Source organism: Lutra lutra, chromosome 1 (genome assembly GCF_902655055.1).
Source record: "Lutra lutra chromosome 1, mLutLut1.2, whole genome shotgun sequence".
Classification (NCBI taxonomy): domain Eukaryota; kingdom Metazoa; phylum Chordata; class Mammalia; order Carnivora; family Mustelidae; genus Lutra; species Lutra lutra.
The window spans coordinates 163,651,643-163,665,487 of NC_062278.1; the positions used below are offsets into that span (position 1 = coordinate 163,651,643).

General features: G+C 50.5%; 1 protein-coding gene across 3 annotated transcripts in view; it reads left to right on the forward strand.

Moving 5' to 3' along the window:
- The window catches only part of CHCHD6 (coiled-coil-helix-coiled-coil-helix domain containing 6), a 241,505-nt gene that overhangs the window by 180,695 nt on the left and 46,965 nt on the right, over positions 1-13,845 (forward strand). The window lies entirely within an intron of this gene.

Genomic DNA, 13,845 nt, shown 5'->3' on the forward strand with positions numbered 1-13,845 from the left:
CAAAAAGTTAAATTACCATATGCTACAGCTCTACACTTAGATATATAGCCCAAAGCACCAAAAACAGGGACTCAAACAAATACATGTCCAAGCATGTTCATAGACATTATGGTTGTGCAATGTTATGATTATACTGAGTGCCACTGAAATGTGCACTTAAAAATCGTTCATTTTCTGTTACATGAATTACACCTCAATCCATATTTAAAAACAATAGGAACTAGCACATAGGGTGTGTACCTGTTGAGAACCTATGGGGTATTTGGGTCCAGCGGGCAGCTGGGTGTGCAGACCGGGCTTTGGGCATCATCAGCACTCAGGCTATGCTCTGCGGGTGTCAGGCTGACAGGGTTTCCTTTAGAGACATCTGAAATAGGAGATTCTGGGAGTGCCTTGGATTTTCTGTAACTGTACTTTCGGAGAGGACAGATGACATTGTTTTGGGTCAGGTTACCTGTTACGATGATCAGGTCATTTCGTTATCGGTCAGTTTACCATACTGGAAGGATGCTAAGAAACAAATCAACATGAGCCTTAAGAGTTCTCTTCCTTCTCCTTCAATCAACATTTTCATTGATGATTTAAAGACCTAGAATACCGAGTGATCAGATTTGCAAATTACCCAATACTTGAATGGATAGCGACTGTGTTGAGTAGTAGTTAGACCCATGTGCTACTTGGGGCTGCCCCACATGTACTTTTCCTTCCTTTTGGTGTCAGAGTCTGGATTTCCATTTGGATGCCTCCCTTTTCTGTCTGTGTATAGCTCATGCACGTCTGAGTGAAGGGAACCCAGTGCCAAGTCCAAGGGTGGTCCCTGGTTGGCTTAAATTGATCTTCACATCTTGAGTCAGATCATAGGATTCTGTGGGCTTCAGGGAGCACAGTGTTTTTTCTTGCTCCTTCCCTTCGCCTTTTCCATTAGTGAGAGTACGCTTCCATCAGCTTGATGTTCTGTTTTCTAGCCCTGTGTCAACAAGGAAGCGCGGGGCCCCTAGCAGCTGCTGGCAGCCACCTTGCAGCCGTGAGGAGAACCAGGCTTAGGATGAAGCCAAATTAAAGAAAGCGGAATGGGGAGGTGGAAATAACAAGTTCTTGGTGACCTTGTTCAGTCACTTGATTCTTACCTAAAGTACCACTGTACTACGTAAGCTAGCAATTCCTCTTAGTGTCCAGACCTCTTTGAGTCGAATTTTCTACTATCTGCAACCAACAGTGTCCTGACACAGTGATAAATCAATCACTGAAGGTCTCACCGAATCATACCCATTAAACTGAATATTTGTTAAATTTTTACATTGAAATTTGGCCCAAACAAATGTTGGTTGGGCTTTTTTTACTTGGCTCCAGAAAAGTTATTACACTTTGTATGGAACATGTATGGAACATGTATGGAAAAGACCTGGGAGTTTTTGTTGACATTAAGCTCAGTGTGATATGTCGTTAGAAAGACCTGATTCTAATTTCCCAGCCATTTTGCTTAGTACCTCTGTGACCTTGGCATTTGAGATAGTGTTTGTAGGTTTCCCAGCATAGCACTTGGCTCAGAGTTGGTGCTGATATAGCTGAGCAGTGGCAGAGTGATTGTGATATATGCAAACTTCCAGCTTCAGGAAACAAAAAGCCAGACTCTAGCCCAACCCATAAGGAAACAGGAGACCCAGAGTGGGGCAGCCTCTATGGTGGGCTTCATCCACAAACTCTGCCCACTTCCTCCCAACTCCCTTGGGTTTGTCCTCCTCTGACCATCCAGAACGAGATGCCAGCCGAGTATCAGAATTCCCGGCATCACCGCAAGTTTCACTCATTCCAACAGGACTAGCTTAGGTCACTCGCCAGCTCTGTGGCCAGGCCACTGGTATGCACTGGTTGGCCTGACCTCAGTCACACACTGCCACCCCCAGATCTGGGGTTGTGGTCTGCTTCCCTAAAAACGTGTGCATTCCCCGAGGGAAATTGGGAGCTTGGGAGAGGGAGCAAAGGAAGGAGTGCCCAAGAGGCCACAAGCAAGAGCTGACTCAAATGGAATCATCCCAAAAACTAATGTTATTTAAGACTATGTTCATGCAGGTGTAAACTGTATGAGAGAAGAGGCATTTGTCTCCCTGGTCTGGCTTGCGTTCCATTCCAGAACAGAGATCAACAGAGGTTCTTTCTAAAGAGTGCCCGCAGGATTTGGGGAACATTTGAAACCATGCCATGTGGGGAAGGATTGGCCACTGGTAAGAGAAGACTCAGGGGCATCCTGATAACTGGGGGTCAGTTTCCCCTGCAAGACCAGAGTGAAATGGCACCAGTAACCACTGACATATATCGAGCACTTCCTGCATCTCCAGGCCTTGTACCACTTTCTCCTCCTGCCTTGTCTCCCTCCATCCTTAACTATTCCTTTGAGAGAGGCACCACACCTACTAAGTAGATACCATCCTCATTTGGTGGTTGAGGAAGCCAGGGCATAGAGAGGTGAAGTAACATCCCTAAAGGCACAGAGCTAGTACGTGGCAAAGCCAGGCTTGAATCTCATGTTTTCAGCTCAGGTTTTCCTGGCCTTAGAGCAGTGACTGCCAACCTTAGCTGCACATGAGAATCCCTTGGGGCGGCTTCTTTAAAATACTGATGCTGGGCCACTTGGGTGGCTCAGTTGGTTAAGCCTCCAACTCTTGATTTCTACTTAGGTCATGATCTCAGGGTCTTGGGATTGAGTCCTGAGTCAGGCTCTGCGCTCAGCAGGGAGTCTGCTTTAGGATTCTCTCCCTCTCCCTCTGCCCCTCCCCCTCCCCCTCCCCCTCTGTCAAATAAATAAATAAATCTTTTAAAAACATAAAATACTGATGCCTAGGTGCAACCCCAGACTGATCATCAGACTCTCTGGGGGTGGGCCCAGGCCTTATGCATACAAAAAAGTTTCTGTGGTGACTGTAACATACTCCCAGGGTTGACGACTGCTGGCCTAGAGTGTAAACGCCACACCAAGGGCCCCAGTGTAGTTGCCTTCAGAAACCCAGTGAGAATTCAGATCTCTGGAGTTGCAGGTATAAAGCCACAGAGACATAGAAGGACTATGCTGAACTAAGGAGGGCCCTTAGCCCAACCAAGGGCATTCAGTTTTTTGCAAAAATTAACATAATGCCATTGAAACAAGGCCCATAGGAGGCCCGCTTTCTGCACACCTATGCTTCTCAAACCTCCCATGCACACAGATCACCTGGGAGCTTGCTAAAGAGCAGGCGTGGGGCAGGGCCTGTGATGTTCGGTGTTTCTAACACGTTCCCAGGTGACACTGATGCTGTCGGCTCAGGAGCTGTCCTGGATTTGCCAGGCTGTCTCCTGCCCTGCTGCCTCCAACTGACCAGGTGGAGGTTTAGCTGAGCAAGGACTGAAGACTTGTAGCAGACAGCCTGGGAGAACTTCTCTCTCTCTCTCTCTCTTTTTTTTTTAATAGTTTATTTATTTATTTGACAGACAGAGATCACAAGTAGGCAGAGAGGGACACAGAGAGAGAGGGGGGAAGCAGGCTCCCCGCTGAGCAGAGAGCCCGATGTGGGGCTCGATCCCAGGACCCTGGGATCATGACCTGAACCGAAGGCAGAGGTTTTAACCCACTGAGCCACCCAGGTGCCCTGGGAACTTCTCTCTTGTGGCGGTCTTCAGAGAGGGACTCGGGCCCACTGTCAGGAGCGTGTGGCCAGCCTCTGGCCCAGAGGGTGCAGAGTCTCCTAAAGCTGAGAATTGCTGAGTGTGGCGCTCCTGCCATTCATCTGGACAGGGAACTTTAGGGATTAGCACAAAGGGCGGAAACATCTGGTTCAATGCACTATGGCCTACATGTACTGAACCTGAAGGTCTGATGGCTAGGTCCTGAGAGAACCCATGCTGCAGTCCCACATCATCCCATCGTCTTTCCTCCCCGTAGAACTCCCGGCCTCACAGGGGTCCCATCACTGGGGCTGTGTTTGAGAGTTTTCCTCTACTACCCTCTGTTGCAGTGAATGAGCAATTCACAGTACCAAGACTCTGAATTTTATTCAGGGTCAGCCCACCAGTAAGTCACAGAAATGGAATTAAAATTCATGCCTCTTCATTTTTTTTCTTTTACTTTCTGTTGTGCTCTGCATTTTGTTTTCGAACTCCTTCGATATTCACTTAGCCAAGTAGGTTTTCGCCAATGTAAAAACCAACTAAGCAGCAGCACGGAGGCATGGCTGGCTGCCCAGCTTTTGTGTTGGAGCAGCAGCATGGCCCGGCTGGACAGCCCTGCCTCCTTCCACATCCTACCAGTGCAGTGATTACGGCGGCAGATTACCTTGTCAGTCCTGTTTACCGCAAGCACACCGCTGAATTCCCTCCTTGTCTACCCTCACGTGGCTTCTGTCCATGTAGGTTAAATGCCATTCTGTATTTAGCAGCCATTTAAAGCTCTCTGCTTCCCTTTCTTCTTCAATATCCACTGCCTGGCCTCAGTCTGGCTCCGCGCTTCCCGGCCCGGCCCTGGGTCCAAGCAGACGCTCAACCTTCCACATACCGTCGACATTTTTTAAAACATCTTTTTCACATACCACTTTAAATGGGGCTTTGATCTTTTTGCCTTTAACTATTTGTCAGACTTCTGCCGTGCAGTTTTTCTTGAACAATCCCACTCCTCTGAATTCATTTTTTCTTCTGTATACTGTAACGTGGAGTCTTCCCTTCAGACTCTCTAAGAGGAGCTGACCCTGCTGCTCTGACTGGCTCCTTCTAACGCTCCCCCAGCTAGAGCTGAGTCAGCCCTGTGCGGTCCTGACAGATTCCTGGGGGACTGTGGCCCTGCCACAGAACCACAGGGCACCTTGTATGTGTGTCCTGTGGGGCATGCTGCTCCTTTGCAGCCTGGGTCACCCAGTAAATCGCCAAGGACTCCAAAGGTGTGGGTCTTCTCACCTAGACACACCTCAACTCCACACAATGAAGAATAGCTCTTGGAGAAAAGGACTCAGAGAGAGAACCCCTTGCTGCCAGAGGAGAGGGGGGCTGAGGGTGCAAAATAAGGGAGGGCCAGTAAGAAGCACAGGCTTCCAGTTAGTTGCAAAGTAAGCAAGTGGTCAGGGTGGAAAGGACAGCATAGAGAATATAGTCAATAGTATTGCAACAACTTTAGATGATGACAGATGGTGACTAGAATTATGGTGGGCATCTTGTAACGTACATAAATGTCGAGTCACTGTGTTGTACACCTGAAATGAATATACTATTGCAGCTCAACTCTACTTTGAAAAGAAAAATTTTAAAGAAGAGTTCTTAGATGAAGTTGAGCACTCATCTAGAGGTCTGATGGCTAAAGTTTAGTATTCAGTGTAAATCAAAATTCTAAAAAACATGTACAGTTATTGCTGATTAACACAGCTCTACATTTATCTAGTGCTTTACAGTATGTGTGTGAGTGTATATGTGTGTTGTGTGTATGTAGATGCTTAGAGCTCTGTTTCTTCACCCTCTTGTAAGGAGAGTGGTAAATCGCACCCCCAGTCACATACACAACAGTGCACACACATGCAACACACATACACACATCCCAGAGGCAACTGAAATGCTGGAAGTCTTAAACACACAGAAGAGAAGGGGCGTGGTCCAGGAAACCCAGCTCTGACCTTAGACTCTTCATTCTGGCACAGCAGAAAGTGACAGAGAGGGATCTTTTTTCTCTGACTTTTCACAAATGCAAATATTTCTCGGAAGGTCTCACCTAAAGCCACTGTCACAACACTAATTAGCAGTTCACATCTTTGCAAGGTTCAGATAGCAGCCAGCCATGTGTGTTAGGAAAGGGGATGTGGAGATGTCCAGGGAATGAGGGGTACCTGGAAGGGCGGGATGGGGGTGCCCTGGTGGGAGAGGGGAAGGACACAGTAGGGCACGACATGACGGGGTGTTGCTTCAGGACTGTTCCTGTAGCCGCAAGGAGGGCAGATCTCCAGGATTGGAGGCCCAGCCGGTAGAAAGTCATTGGCTACTTTAGGCCAGAGGTGATGAGGGCAGAGCTGAGGCGGCAGGCAGAGTCCAGAGACCTGCAAGGTCCAGAGTGAGCTGAATAACAAGACCTTTGTTCATTCTTCAAGTATGGATCAATAAAGTAAAAAAGCTGACCCTAGGCTCATGCAGTTCCCAGTCTGAACTGGGGAAACAGGCGTATTAGCAGAGGATTGCCACACGCTATGGGAAATGCTGCTGAAAAGCATGGTACAGAGCACCGAGAAGGGAAACATCAGTTTTGCTTGGGAAGTGGGAGAGGAATGACACTCCCCAGCAGAGGGGATGTTGTTGTGTCTCAAAGCACAAATCAGAGTTTCTCAGGAGGCCAGGGAAGAGTTGAGAGAAGAAACAATACAGAGAGCATGATGGAGGCTTGGAAGATAGCAAGTTGTCTCAGGTGAAGGGCAGAGCCCACCAGGACCAGTGCAAAGGTTGTTCATTACAGAGGGCCATCTCAAAGGGAGAGTCAGAGGCCAATCTGCAGACCGGGAGGGGCATGGAAAGTTTTAAGCTGAGAGGTGCAGTTAAGGTGATGGTGGTCATTGCAGCAAATGTAGGGGGTGGACTTAATGAGAAAGCACAAGAAGAGGAGCACAGTGCCTGACAGAAGGAAAGAGGAACTGAGAATGGGATCCTATGACCGACGGACCCCGTTCTGCTGAGGGACAAGAGGGATCTTAGTGCTCAGCTAAGACTTACTGTGCAGGCTCTGTAGCAAAGCTACGGGAGTCCTTGTTTAGGCTCCAGCCACTGCCCTGCACCCCTCCCTCACACCCCAGCAGCCTACCCGATGCCCCACAGGTTGTCTCCTGGACTCCATAGGGCTGACTCTCTACCACTGGTGTGGGTTTGTGTTTGTCCCGCCCTCAGGAAAGGACCCACTGGCTCCCTTGGGGCAGTCCTTCCACTCTCTCTTTGTAACATGACAGCCGCTGATCCTTCCAGAGTGGAAATCAGATCATATTATCCCCTGATCAACCCCCCCGGTGGCTCCCTGCCAACCTGTCCTTTCCCTACATCTGTTCTTCTCTTGAAAATTTTCCAACCACACTTCCCTTGCTTTCCCAAGAACATGCCAAGTGCGTCTGTAGTCCCATCTTAGGACCTTCCCTGAATCTTATTTCCCTCTTCACATCTAGCCCAAGGCACCCTGGCAGAGAGGCCTGGCTCAACTTTAAAATAGCCCCCACCCCATCTTGTCACTCTTCATTCCCTTCACCTGCTACGTCCCTTTATGACACTTCTGAGTAGAATTGTTTTCTTGTCTTTCCATATCCAGACTGTTAGCTCTGTGAAGGCAAGGACTTCATTTTTCACGTTCACTGCTGTGCCCTCTGATTGTACAGCAAGGCTTGGCGAACAGTAGGCACTCAGTAAATACTGGTTGAATGTATGGAAGAAACAAGTGAACACTGACACACTGGGCAAGTTTGTACCCATTGTTCACTGTACCCTCAGAGCACCCCACGGGACCAGGAGGTGACAGGTTCAGGGAGAAGGAGTCATCTTCACATGCCCCTGCGGACCCTGGAACCCAGCAGCCTGAAGGGATGGTAGGCTCGCCTCTGGGAGCAAAGGGTCATGCGCAGAGACAGAGGCGTGTCTGGTCCTGGGGGAGACGTGCCTGTTGGTGCCCAGTGACAGCCTCACTCGTCTCTGAAGTTGAAACACAGTCAGATACCCACAGTAGGAGTTCGGGGTGGGTACCAAGTTAAGGTCAGGAAAGCTGTTGTGGAGAATTACAAATTGTGTGGAAGGTTCAGATGAAGTTGGAGCCCTAGGTTTGTGGCCCTTCTGGGGAATAGAAGGTACTAGGTAGGGCTATCTTGCAGGGTACAAGGAAGAATATGGGGAATCCCAGGTAGGGCCATTGTGGGGGTACAGGGAAGATCCTAGAGAGTGCTGTCCTGGGTGGGGGTGGGGGAGGTTTTGGGTCTGGCCTGACCATAGATGGCTGTGACAGTTCAGGTGGTTGGCGTGGGGGTGAGGAGACCATGGAAGGAAGGAGCGCTAGCTCTGAAGGACCCCAGGTGGACATTGCTGAGTTCAAGCAATGGAGGGAAAGATTATTGTCTGTGAACCCCCATCTACAGTAAGTGCCAGAGCAAGTCTGGAAAGAGGTCATTTCTCCACATGACAGCAGAGTAGGAGCTGGTAGGTACCCAGGAGGAGGGAAAGAGACAAAGGTATAGTTGTGTGACTTCCTAAATAACCAGGAACCAGCTGTTAAGCCATTTCACAAAACTGAATTTCCATTCTTTGCCAACTGTGTTTCTGATCACATGTCCTGAGATTTAGAAATTTTTATGTTGATTATTTGACACTACAAAAGGCTTACGTGCATTTCTTCTTTGTGCTTTTTATTATTTTCAAGTCAGAGATTCTTTAAATCCCAAATACGTTAATTTTTTTTCACTCCCCTTAAAATTTAACGTTCCTGTGAGCTTTGAGAAGCTTTTGGTAATTAGGCCGGTGAGTTCCACAGCTCCCGGGATGACCGGCCCTCAGCCACGTCCCCAGCACTTGGCTTGGGGCTCTCCTGTCCTCACTCTGGGATTCTGAGATTTTTTGAGCCCTCACCTCTGGGCCCTTCCACAGCCTGCACTGATTTTGATTTTGCTGGCAATCTCCCCCTGCACTGGACAGCCGGGATCCCATACTTCGCATTTTTCTACATTAGCTTGGAGTGCTGTCTGCATGGCCTTTGCCTTGTTAAGTTTCTCCCTGGGGGACAGTTGGGCACAAAGGGAAGGCCATGGCACTGAGTGGGAGGCTGATGGGCCTGGGTTCAAGTCCTGCTTCTTTCCCTTGAGGCTCTGGCCCCGAGGGTCAGATCCACTGCCTCTCTGAGCATCGTGTCTTCATGTGGCAGAGCTGTGGGCATTCCCCCCCTTGAAGCCCTGCTCTGGGCACAGAGGGACCAGGCTGTTTGGAAGTCCCTGCTCTGACGCCTGGCCTCAGTGATCCTGTCCAGCCTTCTGAGCGACATCTCCCCATTCGATTGTGTGGCGCCCTCCTCGGTGCCCACAGGGGAAGAGGGCAAACCTTCTTGATGGACGACACAAACGACCACACCCTACTTGTGTTTTTGAGTCTTTTCTAATGGTACTTATCTCTACTTCTGTTCACTCTACTTCTGATTGAGGGCCTACTATGCACCAGACATGGTTGGAGGCTCTGGGCACAGATCAGCGAGCAGTACAGGGGAAAACCCCTCCCTTTGTGGAATTTACATCCTCAAGTAAACCTCTCTTACTTTTACTATTCTCAGATCTCTTCCAAATATATTTGTTGGTTAATATGCATTTGCCCCTTAAGTTCTCAAAACATTTATTGAGCGTTTACTCTGTGCCAGGCACGGTTCTAAGCATTTTATATGCTTTATCTCATTGGCATCTATACCGATTCCCACACAACCGTATGAAGGGGGCTCCATTATTGTTCTCATTTTACAGACGAGAGGCTAAAGAGGCAGAGACAGAGGTCTGGACACTGGCCCACAGTGTACACACCGTAGGGGCTGCATTCTGACTCCAGGGCCCATACCCATCCTTGCCCCTCCAGTTGCCTCACTTGTTCCCAGGATGGTCCTTAGACCTTGGTTCAGCCTTCCCTCCCCAGCAGAAATACCATGTAGACAGTCTCCCAGGACACCCAGCAGAGGCCCACAGACACAGTAGGCAACTTATGGATCCTTGTTGCTCAGGTGCGGGTCTGCATGACCCCTGGAAGGGCTTTCAGGCCCAAGAGCCACTCTCTGCAGGCCCTCACACTGACCTCTGTTGTCTTCTCTTCTAGGACGGCAACAGCTCACTCCGCTGCCCAGCTAGCAGGTTAGCGCAGGCTCCCCCCCTCCCACACCCTGCCCCGCTCTGGTCCCTCATGGCTCCACAGTGGTGGTAGCCGGATCGCTTCTATGGCCTGTGACATGTTTCCTTGTCATCCCCTTCTGAGCCTTCTCCCTGTGCCTCCCCCTCACCATCACACTCTCTTTTGATCTCGCAAATCCAGGCCCTTGGAGAAATCAGACAGTATGAAATATGAAAACTGCCTGGGAAGTAATTGAAGAAACACTGTGACTTTTGAAACCCATAGAGATAACACTCACACCTTCTTACTCACGTTATTTAATTTTTAATGGCAGATTTAATTAATGGAGATCAGGTCTTCTGGTTTCAGATGTGCATATGGAGCAGCTGGAGGAGGAGGAGGGGCGGCTGTTTATAGGGTGGAGGGAGGACAAGACTCTAAGATCGGGAATCTGAAGAGTGTAATGGGGAGGATAATAGTTGAGGATCACTGGGTGCTGGTGGACGTGTGGGCATTCAGTACAGTGCATTTGGAGCCATCTCCCTGCGACCTTTAAATGGGTGATGGGGCTCCAGGCAGGCACAGCGCCCAGGCCTCCCCAGGCCCTGTGGAACAATGCTGCAGGCGATTCCAGGCACTCTGCTGGCACCACACTCCATGGTCCACACAGCTGCCAGAATGTTCTCTGAAACACACATCTCCCCTGCCACTCCCTCACATAAAAAGTAAAACCCGCCTTCTGGCCTACAGTTGGGAACCCCAGGTCCCAAGCTATCTTTGTCTCTGGCCCCTTCCCTTACTTCTGGTAAGACTACAACATCTAACGTGTGCTGTCCCTCCCTCTTCCTCTCATTATTGGCTCATTTATGTTCATCATGTAAGACTCCATTTTTTAAAAGTGCATGTACCCTTTGACCCAAGAGTTTGACTTCTAGAATGTACCTTTTGGCTATGCCCACTCATGCACAAAGGTAAAGATGCCATGATGTGCCTTTCAGCATTGCTTGTCATCATGGAACCTAACGTGAAATACTATTCAGTGGGACAGTTGGCTGAGCATCCCACTGTAATTGTGACATTGTGTTGGCTGGGAGCCCTGTGAGGCTGGGGGCAGGGGCAGGCATGCTCATCTTAGAATCCCTGGCACCCAGCAGGTTCTCCATATGAGCATGGGTGGCCCCCATCCTTAGAGAAGCCCAGAGTGGTGGTCCAGCCCAAAGGTCTGCAGAATGTCCTACTCCTCCAGGCAGAGGGTCTGAGTGGACTCTAGCACCCTCAGGAAGGCCTGGTGGACACAAGCAGTGGGCTCGGCATCCCCAAGGCACAGACCAGGACCTCCATGGACCAGGGGAGCTGCACAGGGAACTCTCTGTGGGGCGTGGTCCCAGGGTCTGCTCAGGCAGATGACATGGCAGACTCAGCAGGGAGGGCGGGCTCAACAGGAAGGGGAATTCCTCTGAGTCATTCTGAGAGACAATAGAGGAAGCTGCAGCAGGATAATCACAACCACTTCTTGGCCTGTGGGCACTTCCTGTGACAAATCTCGCTGACCACATGTTCAGTCTGAGCTTGGAGGCAACTCAGCTGCTTGCTGAGCTTGTTCTGGCCGAGCCGCATTCACATGGAGATGCAGAGGCAGCACAGAGGTGCTAGGGGTCCCAGCAGCCCACCTTGGGAAGGGACGTTGACAGACCACAGGCCACAGGCCTAGAAGACAGTGACCTGACATGTCTCCAAAGAGAGACTGAGCTGAGAGACTGTCTTGTGGCAAAGAGAACTGCGCAAGGGCAGATGGAGGAGCTTCATAAGGCCCGAGCCCACCTCAGAAAGTCCAGTGGTACCATGACCTGTGGCTGCAGTGGGCAGGGTGGGCACCATGAGCCTGCCACCACTCAACTCCGTCTCTCAGCCATCCTGCAAGGGAGTGGGAGCCCTGTCTTACCATGAGGAAATAAGCTACTAGAAGTAAGTGACTCACTAAAGAACACAGAACGCATATGCCCAAGAAAAATGGAAAGGTGGGCCTGCGGGACACGCCATCCTCTGGGAGGGCCCATGGATGGAAAGGTCAGACTGACTGCAAATGATCCCCATCAAGGATATCACAGAAGAGCATCTGCGTGGAGTGGGAGGAGAAGCCAAGCCGATTCATGTCTGTGTCCTTATGCCCATGCCTAGGACATTCCGCGTTGGTCGAATGTCAGACTGGTTGAGGCAAAATCATAATCTCTTGGCTGGAACATCAGGACTCTAGAGAGGAAACATGGGGCAGCTTGGAGTCAACACAGACCTGTAGGAGCCAGAGCGATTGTGGCTGGGGAGCGGGGGAAGAGAACCCCTGTGTATTTCACGCCCGATGTGTGCTGGGAGTGTTCGCATTTCCCATCTGCTGTGCCTGATGGCTGGTGTAGAGAGGCAGGGGCTATCTCCCGGGCTCAGAGGTGAGGACCTGCCAGGCTCCCTCAGCATTTGGGGGGGTGGAAGACCTAACACGGGACTCACCCCAGCATAGCCCAGTGCAGTATTCTGGCACCCAGGCTCCTGCTGGTTTGGGCCCCAGATGTTCCCTCAGGCACACCCCCTTTGGTGGGCCCTCCCATTTGACTCTTCCCTGAGGCACATACCAGGATGGGAATTAGGGCCAGGTTCATACCCAGACTCTGCCTTTGATACCCTGCAGGTCTTTAGGGGAGGTGCTTCCTGCCCCCGTCTTGGTAACCGAGAAGGTTACAGAGAATATAGATGGATGGTGGGGTGCCCTGGGGGTAAGGTGCTTCCCCTGCATGGCTCTGGTCTGGTTATCTGTCACCTTTAACATTTTGTCTAAGGAGTAAATTGTTCCTTCTGGGCCAGGCTGTCTCTGTGAATGGTAGAGTGGGGAGATCCAGGCTTAGAGTCCAGAAGGCAAGCATAGGGGCACGGCTCTGTGACTTCAGGGTCCCTTTAACTGCCTCTCAGACTTCTTGCAGGGACTGACCCATGCTGGTGGGAGGCCCCTGAAGCTGGAAGGTTCCATTTACTCATCTGTAAAAGAGGGGCAACCAACCCTCCCACACACACATAGGTTCTGAGAACGGTCTGGCCCAGGTCTGCATGGCTAGGCAGGCTTCCCATGGCACCTGTGCTATCTTGTCACCCTCACCAGGGAAGTCTGACTGTTGGCCCGTCTTGGGCTGTCCTCTGGGGTTTCATTCTGAAGACTGCTTCCTGCAAAAAATCAGTCTATCCACTGGGAGCCACAAGGGGCCCCACCAGGAGTGTGGTGGCAGGTCGGGTGAGCCGGTGCATTTTTATTGATCTCTTCTGGAAACAAGTGGAAAGTGCTAGGTTCTGGGCCACTGAGGCATAAAGTAGGGGAGTAACTTACCGAGAGTCACACTGTGGTGGCCCCAGGGCTTCAGCCCAGCTTTGTCTTACTGCAAGACCAGGCTGTCCTCTACACAGGCCTGGCCTGGATGTGTACACTTACTAGGTAACCTCAGAAGGGAGATAGGTACCAGCCTTTGGTCCTGCCCTGTAGCTCTGGACAGGGAGCCATCTTGCCAGGGAACAAGGTGGTCCTGGCAGGCAGCAAAGCACGCACCCAGCTGGGAATCAGACACCTGGGCTGTGGTCTTGGCACAGCTGCCTGCTGTATGGCTTTGGGCAAGTTGCTTCACCTCTGGCAGCAGAGTTCACCTACCTACAAAACAGGGGTTGGACCAGATCAAGTCTCAGTGTGTTTTTTTCTTTAAACATGGTAAGTATTTTAGTCTCTGTTTAAGCTCTTCACCTCTGCTATTGTAGCACAAAAGCAGCCACTGACAATGATTAAACAAATCATGAGTGTGGCTGTGTTGCACTGAAACTTTATTTACAAAATCAGGTGACAGGCCAGGTCTTGTTCAGGGTGATGTATTCCCGGCCCCCGAACCAGAGGATCCACGTGTCGGTCCAGCCATTGCTACCCTGAGATTCTGCAGCTAGGGTTGGCCCACGGTGGGTGGGAGCTAGACCCGAGCTATGCGGCAATCACTGATCTGCTTTGAT